The sequence below is a fragment of the Panthera pardus genome, unplaced genomic scaffold (genome assembly GCF_024362965.1).
Source record: "Panthera pardus isolate Hobbes unplaced genomic scaffold, ASM2436296v1 HiC_scaffold_8, whole genome shotgun sequence".
Lineage (NCBI taxonomy): Eukaryota > Metazoa > Chordata > Mammalia > Carnivora > Felidae > Panthera > Panthera pardus.
In genome coordinates, this window is record NW_026527013.1 from 126,960,718 (window position 1) to 126,980,362 (window position 19,645).

The following is a 19,645-nucleotide window of genomic DNA, read 5'->3' on the forward strand; positions in this document are numbered from 1 at the left end:
GTCTCCGGAAGAACAGATTGCCCAGGAAGTCATGGTCAGGAAGCAGCATTTCTTTAAAGTATTTTCTGTGTGTCACAAATAGAGCTCCGCACTATAGCAACCAGGATATCATGAGGAAGAAAAAATGCCCTGAGGTTCACACACATGCATACACACACTCCCTCCCCAAGGCCAGTTCACACACTGCGCCTTCAGGAGGGAAGAAAATTGACTGATGTGGATAGTGCGGCAAACAGAACGGACCTTGAATTTTCACTGTAATGAATAGTGTTGCTTTCACAAAAGAAGTAAGATTATCCTCTGCTGCCTCCCCTAGATTATTGGCCTGTTTCTTTAGGATGACTTTTTTAACTTAATATTTTTGAACGGATAACACATTCATGTGACTCAAAACTTAAATTTGTGTGTGTGTGTGTGTGTGTGCGCGCGCGCGTGTGAAAATATAGTGGAGAATCTCCGTCCTCTTAAAGTTGCACATCCACCTGGACGAATATTCTACAACAGGGACTTGTTAAATAATTATGGGGTCTCATATATGCAAGCACAAGTAGCAAATCTGTACTGGGGTATTCCTCTTCATAGTCTCTATGCTCCTTTATTCACTAGAGAATTCTATGGGCAATGTATTATGTCTGTACCACATCACTTCAATCCCAACCAGTTATACACCCTAGAATAAGAATCATGAAAATAGGTTCTAACGTGAAAATAGACTGTAAATACCAGGTAAACAAAGAACACACGATCCTGGGGATCAAGAGAATAATGAAAATTAAAATGCATTTTGAGCACCCTCCTCCCACCTCTACACAAAATAGTCTAGAATTACACTAAAAGAGGTCATCTAACCACCCAGGAATCAAAAGCCAAGGGTGCTTTTCTTCCCCTTTCACTGGTATTTATTCCTCAAAGACTGTTGAGACAAAACCTGTTGAACAGGTGAGAATCCAATGATGTGGCTCTCCCTGAGTCTCTGTGGAGAATAAGATGACAGCAGTGGACAAAGGAGCCATTGAGAGAGCCAAAAGGCTACAAGGAATCCCCTGGGAATTCACTTGACAAGTGTGATTAGACTTCATCAGTGTTACCCACACTAACAAACAGCACAGACGGCGCTCCAGCAGGGAAGAGTCAGGTGCACCATTTCAGAATGAATAATCCAGTCCACATTGTTATCCTCAGAAGTCCACATTTTATCCTCTTGAATTTATATTTCTGTGAGAGAACAGTTAATTTTATCTCATCAGAGCCACCAGCAGTAAAGTGGAGTCTAATGTTGTCAAAATTGCCCCATAAATATAAGGTTCATAAATTTTGGTAAACAGCCTAATATAATAATTCTTATGCAAACTAAAATTTAAGACCCACTAAAGGGAAGTCTGTGCAGCTGGCTAGACACTCCAACCATTCTGCCTTGTAAGGTAACTCTCAAATCCCTGGAGGCAACTAGGAAACGGGTGGAGAATTCTGCAAGGTCCCTGCTTGCCTGCTGATTGATTTACTTGATTCCATTTTTAACATGAAAATTCTACAACCTTAATATGCACGTCAAATGGCTTTGCTTATAGTTGAGCGAATTTAATGAGACAGAGGAGTTAGTTGCTTTTTATTTGGGAGTTAGTTACTAAAGTCCCCGTGTCAGTTACACGTGACTCCATAACCCTTGAGCAAGTTGCAATTTTCTTTATCATTCTGCTGAAGGTCTCCTTCTTAGCTTTAGGTCACGTTTCCAAGACAACAGAGAGAAACCGCTCTTGATTCCCATCTAGAAATCTGTCTGTCTCTACACATTGGTCTATGTCCAAAGTTCTTTATATCTCTGTTTGAAGCTCACCTCATTGTAGTCTCCTAAAGATCTGTTACATCAGCACATGTTTTTCCAGTCAGCTTGATTAGGTCTTGGGAGCATAAAGTTTCCAAATACCTGATCCTTCCCCCCCCCCACCACCACCGAATTTCCCATATAGTTTTAGCTTCTGGTCCCTGTAATGGCTTTAAACCCTTTTATCCTATTTCTAGTCTTTCTGTTACACCAGCAAATCCTATTAAGAGAGGGGGGAAAAAATCAAGCCTATGTGGACATTCCTATAGGAGCTGTGTAATGGAAAAACTAACACACTTGCCCTGGTGAACTGTGTGCCCCCACAACTGCACTGAAAGAGGCTGACAGATGGGCCAGTAGAAGCCAATAGGCGGATCAATGGGAAAGAAACACCAAACAGCTGGGTAAATGATTTGCTTCAACTCCTCTGTCCCTTCATTCCTCCCCAGGAAAGTTGTCCTCTGCCCACTGGCCATCATTATCTACTGGTGACAAATAATAGGTTTATACTGATTATGGGAATAGTGGAGAGGGAGCACCAATCTCATATTTCAAATGCTCAATGCTCCCTTGTAGAAAAAAAAATAGACAACCTTTTCCCTTAGTATTCAGGTTAGGTAAAGAGGGAAAAGGCCTAGAGGCACCTGAGTGGCTCAGTCAGTTAAGCATCTGACCCTTGATTTTGGCTCAGGTCATGATCTCAGAGTTCAAGGGATCCAGCACCACATCAGCCTCTGTAAGAGAAGGAAACAGAGAATCCCAAGCAGGCTCTGTGCTATCAGCACAGATTCTTGGGATTCTTGAGATTCTCTATTTCCCTCTCTCTCTCTGCTCCTCTCCCGCTCTCACTCACGTGCACAAGTGCGCATACACACTCTCTACTTCACATTCTCAAAATAAACAAACATTTAAAAAAAAAAAAGAGAGGGGTGCCGAGGTGCTCAGTCGGTTAAACATCCAATTCTTGATTTCAGCCTAGGTCATGATCTCACGGTTCGAGCTCCATGTCAGACACCACACTGACATTTCAGAGCCTGCCTGGGATTGCCTCTCTTGCTGCCCCTCCTCACCTCTCAAAATAAATAATTAAACTTTAAAAAAAAGATTTAAAAAAAGAGAGAGAAAAAGAAAGGGACTCTGAAAGTAGCACTCTTCTGAAAGTAATCTTTCATTCACTTCATCCATCTAGAGAGGAAGGGAAAAAACCTATCCTCAGCTCTCTTAGGTTCAGTGGCTGGGTAGTGCAAACTAAACTAACAAAGGCAAGATTGACAGAAGGGAACAAATGAGTTTACTCATGCAATGTACATACATGCAGGAGAACTCAGTGAGAAGTAACTCAAAGGGGTGGTTAGAGCTTGGAGCTTCCATACCGTCTCACACAGGGTGACAAAGTGTGGACAAGAGGTTAGACAAAGGCAAAGGGGTTTGGGCTCCTGAGGGATACAAGGGGTGGAATGGTGATTTGGAAATGTATGGTTAAAAAACAAGTTGTTCAGTTGGTTTGCTATGCAGTCTCAAATCCTTTCGTGGGGTTAAGAGTGGTGTCTGGAGTAGTTCTCTTCCAGGTTTGGGAGAGGAAGATATCTTTACAAATAGAAATTTCCTTTAGAGATCTAAATTTCCTTTACAAAAGAAACATTTATGCCCTGCTTTTAAGTAGAAATGAGAATGGCAGAGAGTTCCTCCTGTGCTGCTGTTTCTAAATTGATTTCAGCTCAAAACAATCCTTACTGCAAAGTGGCATCTTCTGATCTCCATCTATTACTCAGGCTTTCCTGAGCCCCCTACTTTGTGCTTTGGAGGACACAGTCTTGCACGGTGCACTGTGCCTCAGGAAGGCCTACTTCTTCTCCTCTTCTTTGTACAACATCCTTCTTATTCCAAACAGAATGATACATCCCAACACCCTTACTGTCTAAGCCCAAGAATACGGTAAGAGACAGATGCCTCCCACTTCACCTTATCCAGGATGCTATGATTCATCCACGCTTGCTGAACTCTGTCTTTGTTTCCCTTCTCAAACATGCATTAGAGGACAGACGTTCCTCTTTCCAAGTCGCATAGATGAGCGATGACGGCCAGGGAAGACCATGAGAGCAGGGATCCTCCCCTGCACTGGAGGATCTGGATAGATCGATAGATGGTGGGAGTGCCATTTCAGAGTCTCTTACTCCATCAGGGAATTAACATCCATTCTGACAACAGCAGAGGCCAAGGAGGAAGTTTCATGGCTTCAGGAATAGGGGAACACTGTGCAAGACATAACCATTCAGAAGAAAGAAAGGAAGAGAGAGAACTGAATCAAATATTCCATGTTATGTATATGCTCCTGACAAAAGCCTCCTAAGGTAATCTTAGTAATAACTCAACTTGCCAGGTGCAAAACGTGCTATTAGCTATCCTTTTACAATATGTTGCAAACTTGCAGAGAAAAGTCTTTGCTCTCACAACAACTGGAAATGTCATCATGGAGGGCATGGGACAGCTGGTAGAAAGGAGCAGGGGCAGAAGCTGAGAGCAGGCATTGGACTGGAAGCCTGAAGCACACACTTGTTTCCTTACCCTGCATCCTTCCCCTAGTGATACTTGGCACTCCTTACAGTAAACGAATGAAGATACTAAACCTTACTGAGCTTGGTAACTTCCCCCAAATATTTACATATTCCCAAGGTGTTGGAGGCCCCTCGAACATGACTGTGGGCTACTGTGTTCGCCAAAAATTCATATGATCAAGTCCTAACCCCCCGTACCTAAGACTATGGCTGTATTTGGAAACAGAGCCTTTAACGAGGAAATTAAGTTGTAATAAGGTCATTAGAATGGGCCCTAATCCTATCTGACTGTTGTCCTTGTAAGGAGAGGAAATCTAGACACAGGTACAGAGGACAACCATTTGAGGAAACAGTAAGAGAACGGCCATCAACAACCAAGGAGAGAGGCTTCAGAAAGAGCCAAGCTGCCCACACCTTGATCTCAGATTTCCAGCCCCAAGAACTAGGAGACAATACGTTTCTGTTGTGTAAACCATCCAGACTGTGGTGCTTTGTTATGACAGCCCTAGTAAACAGGCATAACACTGAAGACAGAAAGCATAAAGAAGAGGCTGATGATTTGACACAAAGACGCTTAAAATCTTCACCGTTCCAAAAAGCACCATAAAAATTTAAAAACAAATAATAAGCAATCGAGAAAATACTTGCAACAGCTGTGACCTAACCTAGTATCAATATCCTTAACAATGATCTCTTATAAATTTTTTTTTTAGTTTACAAAGTAATCCACACAAGAGGAAATGTATGGTCAATAAATACCCAAAAGGTCACTCTTAACAGTAATAACAGAAATGCAAATTAAAGCAGCAAAACAGACCTTTTTTGTCTATCATATTGGTAAGAAATAAATGTTCATTGATTGGTGAGAATGTGGGCAAAATAACACTCTCATACACTGATACAATCAAGAAAAAAAGCAAAAGCCCTTTAGAAATAAATAAAATTAATTTATTTTTAATCCATAAAATGTAGACTAATAAACTTGGCCATGAGAAGGTCTGTTCTCCTGAAACCACTAAAGCAGGGCTTCTTAACCACAGCATTATTAACATTCTGGATCAGATAATTCTTTGCTGTGGGACTCATCCTGGCCTCTGCTGAAGTTTAGCAGCAGCCTTGGCCTCCACCCAGTAGATGCCCGTTTATACAATCAGATGCTCACTTATAAAATGGAGACAATCAAAATGTCTCCAGACATTGCCAGATGTCCCTTGGGAGTCAAAATCATCTCTGGTTGAAAAGCAGGGCACTAAGGTGACTGCTTCTAATATTGCTTTTAAACAAACTTATTGGGGTGCCTGGATGACTCAGTCAGTTAAGCATCCAACTTTGGCTCAAGTCATGATCTCCCAGTTTATGAGTTCAAGCCCCGCATAGGACTCTGTGCTGACAGCCTAGAGCCTGGAGCCTGTTTCCAATTCTGTGTCTCCCTCTCTCTCTGTTCCTCCCCCACTTGCACTCTGTCTCTCTGTCTCTCTGTCTCTCTCAAAAATAAAGAATAAAAAAAACTTTTTAATAAAAAAACTTATTACATAGACCAACTTCACAAAGTGGGCAGTAATAGTCATAAATATAATATTTTAACTGCAAAAAAAAAAAAAGAGAGATGAGATGTAGAATAAGGACCACTTGGAGAAATAAAAAAAAAAGTAAGTTGCTAAAATCAACAGGAAAGGAAATTTATATAAAAACATGAAAACATTGATATCATTTGAGGACAATTTTGTTACCTTCTACTCTAGCACATTCTCCCTCACATACAGCTCTACTGAACTCTTGTAGCTTTGGTTTTTGTCTGTCTAGTGAGCTTTTCCACCTCTTCTCTTCAGGTAGCAGGTCCTGTCCCACAACCAAGATTGGGCATTTGTGGGGCCAATGACAATGCCCCTTTCTCTGGCAAGAGTGATTGATCGGTCCAAGGGACAGACACATGATCTAAGCAAATCAATTTCTGGGGACTGCTCTATGAGGCCTGGAAGGAAAGAGTTCTCCCTTTCAATGGGGGGTTGTTAGGCCGCCATCTTCTATCCATGTGGGAATGGGCTGTCTGCAATAGGAAGGAATGTGGCAAGGAGAAGCAAAGACAAAGAGAAAAGAGACAGGAGAGGGGAAAAGAGAACAAGAGTCTTAACTATGTTGAGTATTCTGGCTCCTAACACTTTTTCTTCCATTCTTTGAGCTCTCCTAATATTCTTCCTAGATATATGAACCCATAAATTCCCTGCTACAGTAAGTGAGTTTGAGGTAGGTTTCCATCACTTGTAATTGAAAAACTCCTAACTAATACATCAACCCTACCATATCTGTCTACTGCCCTCAGTTATAATCTTGCCAGTCCCTCAAGAGACAACTGAACCACAAAACACAGACTAAAGTTACACAATCTGACCTTGGAGCCAAATGGGAATGATACTTTATTCCCCAGTCCTAGAGCTCAATATCTGCATGTCCACATTTCTGATGGAGCCCTCAGTGCCTAGAAGCTGCTTTCCCTCTCCTGGACTGCTGCCAGGAATCATGCAGGCATTTCAGGAATTAGCCTTAGCCTGGCATTTCCCACACAACACTACTTCCTTCAGATATTAAGTAATGTAACATGAAAGAAAGAAAGAAAGAAAGAAAGAAAGAAAGAAAGAAAGAAAGAAAGAGAAAGAAAGAAAGAAAGAAAGAAAAGGAAAAAATAAATCTCTTGTAAAACATCAAATGAAATAACAGCTAATTATGGAACCAGCTAGTTCATGTATCATATACTTTTCATAACAACCTTATGAAATAGGTACCATTACTAAACCATTTTACAGACTAGGAAACTAAAATGCACAGACATTGAGTAACTTGCCCAAGGTCTCATATCCAAATATGGAGCCCAGCCAGAACTCAATCCACATGTGTCTGATTCCACAATCAATGTTTTTAATCACTATACCACATTTTTAAAAAGGTTCCTTTACTATAGGACTTATTGGGCCTTTAATGCAATATATATGTACCGTGAAATTTTTGTATGCAGTATATACTATTTCCCAAATATATCTTTCTAGAAAATTCTTTTTTTTTTTTTTTTTTCATGGAGCATCTTGTGGCATTAGTTTCACATGGGACACAGTTCGGGAAACGATGCTTTGAAACCATTTACCTCCTCCACTTCTCAAGAAAAACAGAAGTGCTGAATAGTCTTGGCCTGAAATAGAGTGGAAAGTGGCAGAGAAAACACTTTCCTTTAGTCCCATATTGAATTATCATCACCTGCATCTATGGGATTATCTCCAGGAAAGCAACCCAATTCTTTTGAGTAACTCTTTCCAATTCACAGAGGACAGTAAAAATTCAATTAACTACAGCTTTCTACTGTGCAAACTAGCAGAAGATAAACAGCAAAAGAAACAGAATATTTGGATTTGTGAGAGCTTGAATCTCAAGCTTTAAAACCTTGGCTGGTGATTCATGACCTATAGCACATCAACTTCCCACAGCCTGGTTCCCGCCTGCCTCTGAGTACCAGGAGACACCCTCCCCCCACCAATGCATCCCTGAGCCCCACCCACAAGCACACACAAGCGAGGAGTCTCTAAGTCGTGGCAAATAGGTTCTTCTTTAAGATCATCAACAGTCCTTTTGCAGTGGCTGTGGGTAGCACTGCTTAAAGAAGGCAAGCCCCAGACTGGCCAAGCGAGGATTACTCTCGAGGTGTGCCACAGTGTCCTGAGAGGAGAGGAAAAGCACCAAGACAAATATTGGCTTTCCTTCCTCATCAAACTGCTGGCCATTTCCTGGGCATGGCAAATTCTCTTGCCTCCCGCCTTTGTTCTCAATGTTCCCTCTCCCTGGAATGTCTTTCCCTTCCACCCCTGGGTTGGCTTCAAAAATTCCCACCTAGACTTCAAAGCCAATCTCATGTGCCAGTTCCTCTGAGAGATTTCCCTGACCCCACAGCCTCCCCAGCTAAGAAGCAATGGCCCCAACTATCTCCTCAGGTGCTTACAAAGCTCCTACCAGAACACCTTTCCATACCTTATGCTATTAGTTTATGAGTTCCCCAAGGGTAGGGATCATATATCTTATCCATCTCTGTACCTCTAGTCTAGACCAGATGGCATGGCAAATAGCAGCTCAATAAATACTTTTCAGACAAGTGAATGAATAAAACGAATGAATCACTCTTTCCTTAAAAGCAAATTCAGACATTTAAAAAAAAATGCACAGGATTACTCAAACCAATGATGCATTTTTAAAATCCAGAATTCCTTCCTCAGAAAACCTTCAGGCACTTCTTCAAGCAGCAGCTACTCGTGTGTCCCATTGGACAGAAATAGAAATAGAGGCGCTCAGAGGTGAGAGCAGGGCCTATTCCAGATCTGTTTTCCTCCCAGAGAAATTCTGTCAAAAACAAGATGAGACACAAGCTGAGCTGCTGGTTCTTCCCCCTTCACTAGGAGCTTTCTCTCGCACTTTGGGAAGCAGCATCTCAACTGGAAAGTTCATTATTTTACAAACTAAGGCACACACTTCCTCCTTTATTCTGGTTTTTGGATATTTGCTTTTTAAATTCCTTTTTGGCTGTTGTAACGTCAGTGACTGCTCCCCTCCTGTCCGCCCCCCTCAGATCCCCCCAAGCTCCCCTGCTCCCGGCAGGCAAGCCTTGTCACTCGTGATGTGTGCTGACATTCCCCGGTGGAGGAGACAAAGCTCAGGCCCAGTTCTCTATCTCACAACCCAGACTCGAGGCCACAGGAAATGCTGGAGCGTTTCCACCATCCTGTGAGCCAAACACTCAAAGTTTCCAAACCTGCTGATCAAAAAACAATATGCGAAACTTCTTTCTCCCTCTCTCTCTCTCTCCAGCAACAGCAGAGCAGCAAAGGCCACCCTAGGAAATTCGATTGCATCAGATGAGCAGCAAGGGCCTTCTGTGGCAGGCGGAGGGCTGGGCTGTGCGTCCACAGGCTGCCACCTGACAACTCAGCACAGAATTAGTCATCCTGCACAACGCGTACGTGATGTAATGCCGCACACGCAGGATGGCACTAGCCTCTGCCTCTTTCTCCCTCCTCGGGTCCTTCAGGTTTAATTCTCCAGACGGACAGGAGCTGGTGAGTGAGTGTGAAGGTCAGGTGTCTGCCTGGGTGTTAATTCGGGCCCTGACCTACTCACAGCTCTGTGACTTTGGACAGTTACATAACATGGCTAGCCCTCGGTGTCCTCTCTGTAACACTGGAAGAACAATAGAACCTTTCTCATAGGACTGTTGTGAACCCTGAACATATAAACAATTGGAACAGGGTCTGCTAGGGTAGTATTATGATTATGAATCTGGCAGGCATGGGGGACCTGGACACGGCAGCCAGTAGCCTCCCTAGCGAAACACACAGAAGTCCCACCGCACGGTGGTTCTTTTCCCCTTTTAGCATCACAACCAAACTGGACAAACTGTTCTGAGGAATGCTAACTTGGCTTCAGGTCCACGGAGGGTTTACAGATACGAACACTTTTTCTTTCTTCTGGGTTTTAAAAGATGAGCACCAAGCTTCCAGGTGAGTGACTGGGTTGGAAGGAATAGGAAGAGGAAGGATAGTGTTAAGATTCCGGAAGAATCCTCCTGCATTTCAAAAGCAGAAATGCCTGGGCAGATAACCTGATGGAACGAAACGGACCCGATTTCTCTCCCGACCCACGTCTCACAGCCAAGTTCTGTAAGAATAGCGAGGTGACCGGGACTCAACTGCGTCTCAATCCTTTCTCTCCAAGAAGTGGATGTGGCCTTCAGGTATTCGATAGTTACAAGACCCTCAAGAAGGACCAAAGGGGTGCCCTCTGCACAGAGAGGGACCTGCCCCACCACTACTGCACAGCTTCCCCAGTTACATGTCACTCCAGCCCTCCAGAGTGAGTTCCAACTCTCACCTGTCTGAGGGACACCTCCATCCAGCTGCCCCACTCACTGATTTCGCTGTCCTGCTCTCCAGGTGAGTAGCTCTAAAGTGCTGAGGCTCCACCCACCAAGCTGACGGAGGGGAGGCACCTGGAGCCTGATGAGCATGGCCCGCCCCACCTGGGCCCAGCTGCTCCCCAGAAACTGGGGTTTTCATGGGCACTAAGTGGCCGATGATGACACAGCTCTACTACCGGGGGTATCATATCCTGGCTAGACACAGAAGAATTCTGAAATGTTTCTCAGGGAAGTTTCCGTTAGGAAACATGAATTTCCTCCATTTTCAGGGTTTTAGATAGCTTATCCCTCTGGTTATTAGGCACAAGCCCACAGGCCCAACAAGACAAACAAAGACCAAAACGTGGTTTTTCTCTCTTACCTCCTTCACCTGAGGAGGCTCTGCCAGGACTCCCAGGATTGAATGATAGAGATCTCTACTTCTGGTTTTTGTCTGGGTTCCCTCACAAGTTTGTTGCAATTTGTCTTAAGATAAAACACTGTCTGGGCACATGCTATCAGCATAGACAGGTGGCCACACTTTGAAGAGTTTTTCACACAAACACCAAGATAACAGTGGATCCAATGGGCCACTGTTTGCCGTTGAACAAATGGACTGCTCTTTCGGGCTCCTGGGTGACTCAGTCAGTTAAGTGTCTTACTCTTGATTTGGGCTCAGGTCATGATCTCACTGTTCGTGGATTGCCTCCCCCCCCCCCCCAACTCAAGCACTCACCCTCTCTCTCTCTCTCAAATAAATAAAGATTTTTTAAAAAATCATTGCTCTTCCATAGGCATATATGTGAATCCAGAAATTCCTTACCATATTCATTTAAAAATAAAAACCAGTACAAAATGGGGAAAAGGCGGCCTGCAGTTCTATCCTGAAAACCAATATTACTGGTTACACCCTGGAGTTGCCAGTTGGCTTCCTGCCAACCCGAGGATCACGTTCTGGATAGATTTTGTTGTTGCCTGCTCATTTCCTCTTTGCTTTCCCTTGGGCAGAGATCCCCCACACTCTGTCTGCATGCTCTGGGAAGGGCTGAGATTAAAAGCTGATGAGAGGAAACCAGATAGAGGGACTTCCAACTCAGTGCTGGCAGTTTGCTAACTGAGTGCCTTTTAAATTTTACCTTGGTAAATTAACAGGATGCTGATGATTTAAAATTCTTATCCGCACTCAGTTCTAGCAAACTTGGGACTCAACCAGCTAATATCTGGTTTGATAAAGACTCAGTCAGGCAAAAACCCAACCAATAATAGTAAAAATAACCACATACACCAAAAAAAAACTTTTTTAAATAACCTACGAGATTAGTGAGCGAGGTTGCAGGGAAAAAAAAAATTAGAAAAGGCTGCTATGCATCTTATCATTTTCCTATTATGATACGCTCTGCCTTGCCTAGAAAAGAGGTCAGAGATTATAAATCTTTGTGGAACACTTGAGTTCTGCTGACGGGTCTGGTAATGGGGTCAGATTCTGGGACCTAATTATCTGAGGCATGAATGTAATGAATGAGGTCAAAGAAAACCTGATTCTACTTGACACCTAAGAATCTTACTTTTTTCATCTTTGCAAATCAAAGCTAACTGTTCCAAACTTTCTTCTGCAAGGTGGCAGAAGAAAGAAGGCAGGTTTTACAATCAGACAGATCTGGATTTGGATGTGAAATGGGTAATGTTTTAGGCCAGGGCACAAGATTACAAGATTTGCATTTTGCCTTAGGCTATGAGTAGAGCAGACTGGAATGGAGCAAGGAGGGACAGACTGCTGGAGACTGGAAAGAAAGCGACTGATGACAGTGGCTTCGGCTGACATGGTGCCTTGGAGATGGAGAAGGTGAGAGATTTATGAGATATTTAAAAAATAAAAATCAACAGGAATTGATGACAGACTGCATACAGGGAAGAGGGAAAAGCTGGAGTTCAGCATGACCCAGGATTCCAGCTGACTTAACAGAATAGATGGTGATGCCAATTTATTGAACTAGGACCACTCCAAATAGAAGATGCACTCTCGGTCACTTCGTTGACCACTATCATGTCAATGAATGTATAGACTCATCCAGAAGAACCAGTGGTAAAGTCCAAGCCCCCAGTACAAGAGACACCCCTCTTACTCATCTCTTCCTTATGGACCTATATGCTTTACTGCAGATTACACCTAAAATTCATAGCCGTTTCTTTCTTTTAAATGGAGAGGCAGCAGAGCACAGCAGTTAGGGCCACAGATTGGACTCAGACTACATGTATTCTAATCCTAGTTTCATGGCCTCTTAGCCTTGTGGCCTTCAGAGGATTGCTCTCTGTGCCTCAGTTTGCTCAACTGTAAAATGGGGAAAACCACAGTACCTATCTCACAGCTTTCTTGAGATGAGTAATAAGGTGATGATGGTGATAGCTAGTGTTCATATGATTTACTATGTGCCAGGCACCCCACTGAACAGTTCAGATATATTAACTCATTGAATCCTCCCAATAGCCCTAGGAAATAGATGCTGTTCATAATTCCCATTCTAAAAATGAGGAAATGTAGTCTCCAAGGAAACCAGCCACTAACTTGGCTAGTTAGCAGCCTTGCCAGTCCAAAGTCTTGTGTTCTGTGCCATTACACTGAATTTCATTCTATCTTAATACACACAAAATGCATAGAACAGGGCCTGGCACACAGTGAAAGTCAGTCAACATTAGCTCTATGAATCGGCAAATCCAGGATTTTACAACAAATATGGTTCATGAGGAAGAAGGAGGCTATAAGTACTTTTTCATTATGGATCCCTATTGTACCTTCTCACTTGGTATAACATAACATTGATGGTGACTTACCAAACTTGCATCCAACCTTGACTCCATGGAAGGAATCACATGGCCAGAGCCGTTCAGGCTCAACACAGACTGACTTCTTGAAGCTGCGACAGAACCTGCAATTTGATGCAGCTCCTCTGAGAGCTCTGCAGGAAAAACACCCCATGGCTCAAGCATAACTTCCGGTGAGGTAAAACTGGGATTTCTTGATGACCTCTATATTCTTACCTTTCCACTTAATGAACGGATAAACTTTTGCACAAGTTGAATATACTCTCCTATGTCCCTAGAGAAAGGATCCAGAGGGACTCTTTTATAAGCAGATAATACAATTTTATTTCCACTAACAAGGAATAATCTTAATTGACATCTAGCTCTGTCAGAATATATAGCCTCAGAACAAGTACTCAAAACTGAAATAATGACTTTTTGGTGTCGGGCTCCAACATTTAATGAGCTTATTATAGCAAAAACCTAAATAGCAAATCAATTCACTCAGGTATAAGACAGTTCACTGGGAAGTTACACAGCTTAAAGTAGAAGTTTACAAAACCTGACAGAGATTTTTTAAAAACCGAGGTACAGGGGCACCTGGGTGGCTCAGTTGGTTATAACAGTGTCCAACTTCGGCTCAGGTCATGATCTTGTAGTTCATGAATTCAAGCCCCGCATCTGGCTCTCTGCTGTCAGCAAAGCCTGCTTTGGATCATCTGTCCCCCTCTCTCTCTCTGCCCCTCCCCTATTTGTGCTCTCCTGCTCTCTCTCTCTCTCTCTTTCTCTCAAAAATAAGTAAACATTAATAATAAACAACTGAGGTAGACATTTAAAACATTTACTTAAAAATTACCCAGACAAAAATTAATTCACCTACATGTTAAGGCACAAATTACTTGGAGACCAAGAGACACAAAATACTTTTTAAGAAAATTCCAGGATGTGCCTGAGGGTACTCCTTGATGTACCCATGAAGAGGCAGGGTGGCTGCCCACTCAAAAGTGGGACTGAATTAGGCGCATCAAATTTCAAAAGGATTTCAACCCAATCCCCAGATCAACTGAGTAGGAAAGGCACATGTCCTAGCAAGTAACTGCAAATAAGAGTAAGAATTAATTGCACTCTCTACCTTTACCAGTAAGAGCAATATTGAATTTATTGTCTTCTCCACAGACGGTGACTGCTCTGTTTTCAAAAGGAAATTTTTATAAATGGTCTTAAGGTTTAATAATAGGAAATCCATTTAATAATTTATGGTAAGGCCACAAGACAGAATAGTAGTCATTAAAAAATCATATCTAAAAAATCTATGACACTAGACAATATTCCCACTATACTTCATTGATTTATTTATAACCATTAACATTTAAATATTAATAAATATTTATTCCAGTAGACACTCACTACAATGGTAAGAACTCAGAACAACTAGAATTCTCATACATTGGTGGTTAACTAGTAGGTCTCCTTTGGGGAGGGACACCTGGGTGACTCAGTGGGTTAAGCACCCAACTAACTCTTGGTCTCAGCTCAGGTCATTATCTCACAGTTCCTGAGTGAGATTGAGCCCCCATCCCACTCTGTATTGTCAGTGTGGGTTTCTCTCTCTCCCTTTCTCTCTGTCCCTCCCCCTGCTCATACTCTCTCTCTCTCTCTGTCCCTCCCCCCACTCATTCTCTCTCTCTCTCTCTCTCTCTCTCTCTCTCTCTCTCTCCTTCAAAATAAATAAATAAGCATTAATTTTTTTTTTTTATTTTAAAGAAACAGTTGGGGCAGTTCTTACAGTATTAAATGTACAATTTCCATATAACCCAGAAATTCCACTCCTAGGTATATACCTAAAAGAAATGGAGGCATATGTTAACACAATGACTTGTAAGTGAACGTTCATAGCAACTTTCTTCATAAAAGCCAAAACTAGAAACAACTTCAATGCCCATCAATTGATGAATGGGTAAGCACATTATGGAATATTTGAAATACAATGGAATACCAGTCAGCAATAAAAAAGAATGATTTACTACCCACAGTAGTAAAAATGAATCTGAAAAGCATTCTCCTAAGTCAAGGGTCAGCTCTCTTCAGCCTACAAGGACAAATCTGGCCTTCTCCCTATTTTTGTTAACAAAGTTTCACTGGAACAGAGTTACATACATTCATACATTCGCTTATGTATTTTCCAAAGACTGCTTTCATGGTGTAATCAGCAAAGTTGAGTACTTTCAACAAAGACCTTATAGCCTGTAAGAATATTTACTATCTGAATCTTTACAGAAAAAGTTTGCCAATCCCTATGCCAAATAAAAGAAGCCAGATACAAAAGAACACATATTGCATGATTCCATTTATATAAAATTCTAGGATAGGCAAAATTATATTGATACAAAACACATCAGTGGCTACCAGGGTCTGGGGAGAGGGATTTGACTGCACAGGGCACACAAGGGAACTTTTTTAGAGTGATGTAAATGGTCTGTTTCTTGATTGTGGTGATACATGACTCTATACATTGGTCAATACTCATTGAAGGGAAAGGAAAAGCAATTAATTTTGTTCTATCTCCACAAAGCTGACCAGAAAAAAAACAGACTAATATAATATAATATAATCTGATATAATCTTATATAACATAATATAATTTATCAATTACTACCTCCTGCTAGTCCAGTTTTACCAGGTACCACTTCTTTCAACATATTCTTCCAGGTGCTGGGAAAGTGACATTGAATATTGTGTTCAGACCGTTTCTGCCCAGACAGTACAGTATAAAATGGCAGAATCTCACCCTGAACCATAAAGGACCCACAATACAGCATAGCTTAACCTAACTAATACAGGGTTCATTTCTTCATCCTAGTCTTTCTCTAGACACCATCTCTATGCAATCTCATACAATCCCACAGATATACTTTCAACATATATACAAAACCCAAATTTTCCTGCCTTCTTCCTTCCTACTCTCTTGGCCTCCTTTCCTTTTTTCCTTCATTCATTCCTTTTTTTCCTTCTTCCTCCCTTCCTCAAATATCCAACTGCCTACTTGATATAGATATTTAGTTTTTCACATAAGCATCTCAAACAGCATATGTGAAACTAAACTCTTTCCTCCAGAATCTGCTCCTCCTTCAGAGGAGATATTGAAGACATTAAATGGAGATATGGAAATATTAAAAAATGGGTTTGTGGTAGACCTTCACACCAAGTTTTCTGTTTCTCCTCTTCTGAGTATACTAGGGGGTTACACTTCCAGCTCCTTGAAATAAAAGGGTATAGCCATACATAACCCACTGTGGACAACATGTGAGTAAGAGTGACAGAATAACTGAAGAGTCATGTCCTCTCTTCCTTTGTCACAGCAAACTTGGTAGAACCAAGTCTGTTAAAATGGTGGGCAGTCTGACCACTGAGTTCAAAGGGCAGCTGCCTTGGAGGGTCAGTTGGATGTATGGCCCACTTTGCAGGCCTGAAAACGTTGTGATATGGGCCTGAGATTTTGAGGCTGTTGTTACCACAGTGGGACCTAGTCTTTCCTGACTAACACACGGACTTCAATACTCATGCCAAAACCCAGGTGTCCTTCTTGACACTCCTTCTCCCTTACCTGCCGCCTCCCGTCCACCACCAATCTAACTAAACTCTCTCAAATATATCCTGTTTTCTCCATCTTCACTGACGCTCCCTGGGCCAAACCAACATCTCTCAACTGGACTTATAACAAGCCTCCAGTCTCTTCTCCACACAGCCACCAACGTGGAAAGCACAAAAATTTTTTAAATGGCTCTTCTGTTTAAGTGCCTTTAATGGCTCCCCACTGAGGGTGGCTTAAATCCAAAGTCTTTTTTTAATGTTTCTTTATTTTTGAGGGGGGAGGGATAAGGAGCAGAGAAAGAGGGACACAGAGGATCCCAGGCAGACTCTGCACTGTCAGCAGTGAGCCTAATGTGGGAATTGAATTCAGGAACCGCAAGATTATGACCTGAGCCAAAGTCGGATGCTTAAACGACGAGCCACCCAGATGCCTCCAAACTCAAAGTCTTTGACAGTTTCACAAAGGCCTACATAATCCAACCAGTGCCCGCCTGTCCAGACCTCATTCATATTCATTCTCACTCTCCCCCTCTCCATCTCTCTCTCCCTCCTCTGCCCCCTCCCTCTATTCCCAATCCCATTTTAGTACCTCTGGCCCTCTCTTGGCTGCTCTAGTATGCCAAACTCCTACTATGGAACTTAGTCTCCCTTCCTCTCCATTTTTCCTTTCTGCCCCCAGCTTCTTGAAGTCATTCCAAAACACATTTACTATTCCTTTTACTTCCTACCTTTCATTTCTTACTAGAAGGGGAAAAATAACTCTGGAAAATCTCAAGAAATGATAAGACTAATTTCTCAGAATCCATAATACCATAAGATCTAAACACTGGCAGAGGTAGAAAGAGAAAGGAAGTTACCTCCAGGGCTCAGGAATTGGAGAAAGAAATGAAACACAGTGAGCAGGAAACCAAAAAGGCCAGGGAAGGGTTCCCTGAAAAATTATACCCTAGAAGGACGCTAATGACTTCATGACCATCACCACGCCCTCCCATCTATGCTTCTGTATTTAAACTCAATCCCTCAAGAATCCCCTCACTTAATTTGGTTCTAACTAAGACCTTGCCCTAGGCCAGGTCTCTCAGAAGTAAAGAAGGCTCCTCCCCACAGAAGGCCAGAGAATGCCCCCATACATCCCCATCTCTGGGCCACTATGGTGTCAAAGGACGATATCTTCCCAGCAAACCAAACTGGAACCCTCAATACATTCTTCCCTTTGGATTAAATTCTCAAACAGTCTTTATCTGTGTCTTTATCAAAATAAAACAAGATTTTAGAGATACTGAGGGGACCTTAATATGGCTCTGTGTCTAATATCCATTCTGCCAAATATAGTATTGTATCCATGACTAAAAGCATTCACAATGTCAGACAAAAATCAGAATGCTGAAACATACTTATGCTTAAATTAGAAATTTCCTAAAGAGTTTTACTCACACTTGACCATTTGGGCTTTCACCTAAATGTTAATCCAACTGGAGAAAGAGACTTTCCATGTTTGTTTGTTTCAAAAATCTAGTGAAATGGAAAAAATAACACATGAGTTCTATAAGGCATGATTTAGTGCTTTAAATTCTGGACTTTATTTCTACTATGGTATTTTTTTCCAGAATTCTTACATTTTGTAATTAAGATAAGAAAAAATTCAAGTCAAACCAAATTTGCTCTTCCTCTCATTTCACCATCTTAAGATTTGGCAAGTTTTGCTTAAGAAAGAAGAGAAAGTAGAGTGCTTTTGTGGACAAATCCTGTCTTTCAGGTGTAAGACAGCTAAGGATATTCCCTTTTCTGTCACCATTGATAAAAAAATAATTCAAAAAGGAATCTTACTGAAGACACGTCAGAAGTATCTTCTTGGCAAAGCTCAAAAAGTTTCTATCAACTCTTATATGTCTAGCACTGGAACTTGTTAAAGATTATCCCTGGATGGCATCCAAACATTTTTATATTTGACAGTTGTGAATGACTGTCATAACTTGTGAGGAATACGGGTAAGTTTTTAGCTTTTATCAAATAAAAAGCTCTTTGACCCCACAGGTTTACATCTGAGCCTCCATGGAATGGGAACGTAATAGTAGTCTGTCTACTCCCATAGATTGGAAAACACATCCACTTTTACTGAAATAACTTCTAATATCAGGCCACATTTTCACTTTCTGTTTTAAATTCTATGATGTGGTCCTAAAGTCTTACGGTAATCAAAGGCTGTGAAACTTCACAGAGTGAAGAGTCCTTCAAATGAGCACCTGGAAATGAAAGAATTTGTTTTGGTGAATCAATTCCCAAGCTTGCTGCAGGGGATCATGCTGAAGTGTGGCGAGAGGAGTGAAGCCAAGAGATTCAGAGCTCAACAGGAAAGAGACGGTATCCAAGCTTCCTCTAGTTAGTGAGGGCCAACACCAAACGAGCAGCAGGACATAAAGGGCAGTAGGAGATCTGCTCAATATTGGTCCCTGAAGAAGCTCTCCTCATTAGGAGAAACAGAAGAGAAAACTCTCTTCTATTGTAGAACCACCAAAGTGCCAATTCTCAAATACAAACTACTCATCTCAGTCATAATTTCTTACAACCAAGACTTTGATCTCAGTGATCATAAAAGTTCAAACCCAGTGTGAAGACACAGGAGAAAATGTGGCTTCCAAGGTAAAGTGGAGAGCTAAAGAGCTAACCAACTAGTTAATTGATGCAGACAGTCTAAAAATTCTTTTCTCCAATAGTAGACTCTTCTCTCTATTACTTATAATTATTCCATCTCATCGCTTATCTTTTCCTAGGCATACAGACACACAGAAAGTATCACCATGGCCACCGTTCTCCTTCCCATGTTGTCATACTACTAAATATGTGCATGGACTTTAAGATTCCTAAGTATGTACAACAGTTAATAATCATTGTATAGCCTACTAAAGATTACAATCACTATGCTGATAAGAAAACATCTGATAAATGAATCAC

At 41.8% G+C, this 19,645-nt stretch overlaps 1 protein-coding gene across 3 annotated transcripts in view; it reads right to left on the reverse strand.

Moving 5' to 3' along the window:
- ELMO1 (engulfment and cell motility 1) overlaps positions 1 to 19,645 on the reverse strand; it is a 534,040-nt gene that overhangs the window by 432,669 nt on the left and 81,726 nt on the right. The gene's annotated exons all lie outside the window — the stretch shown is intronic.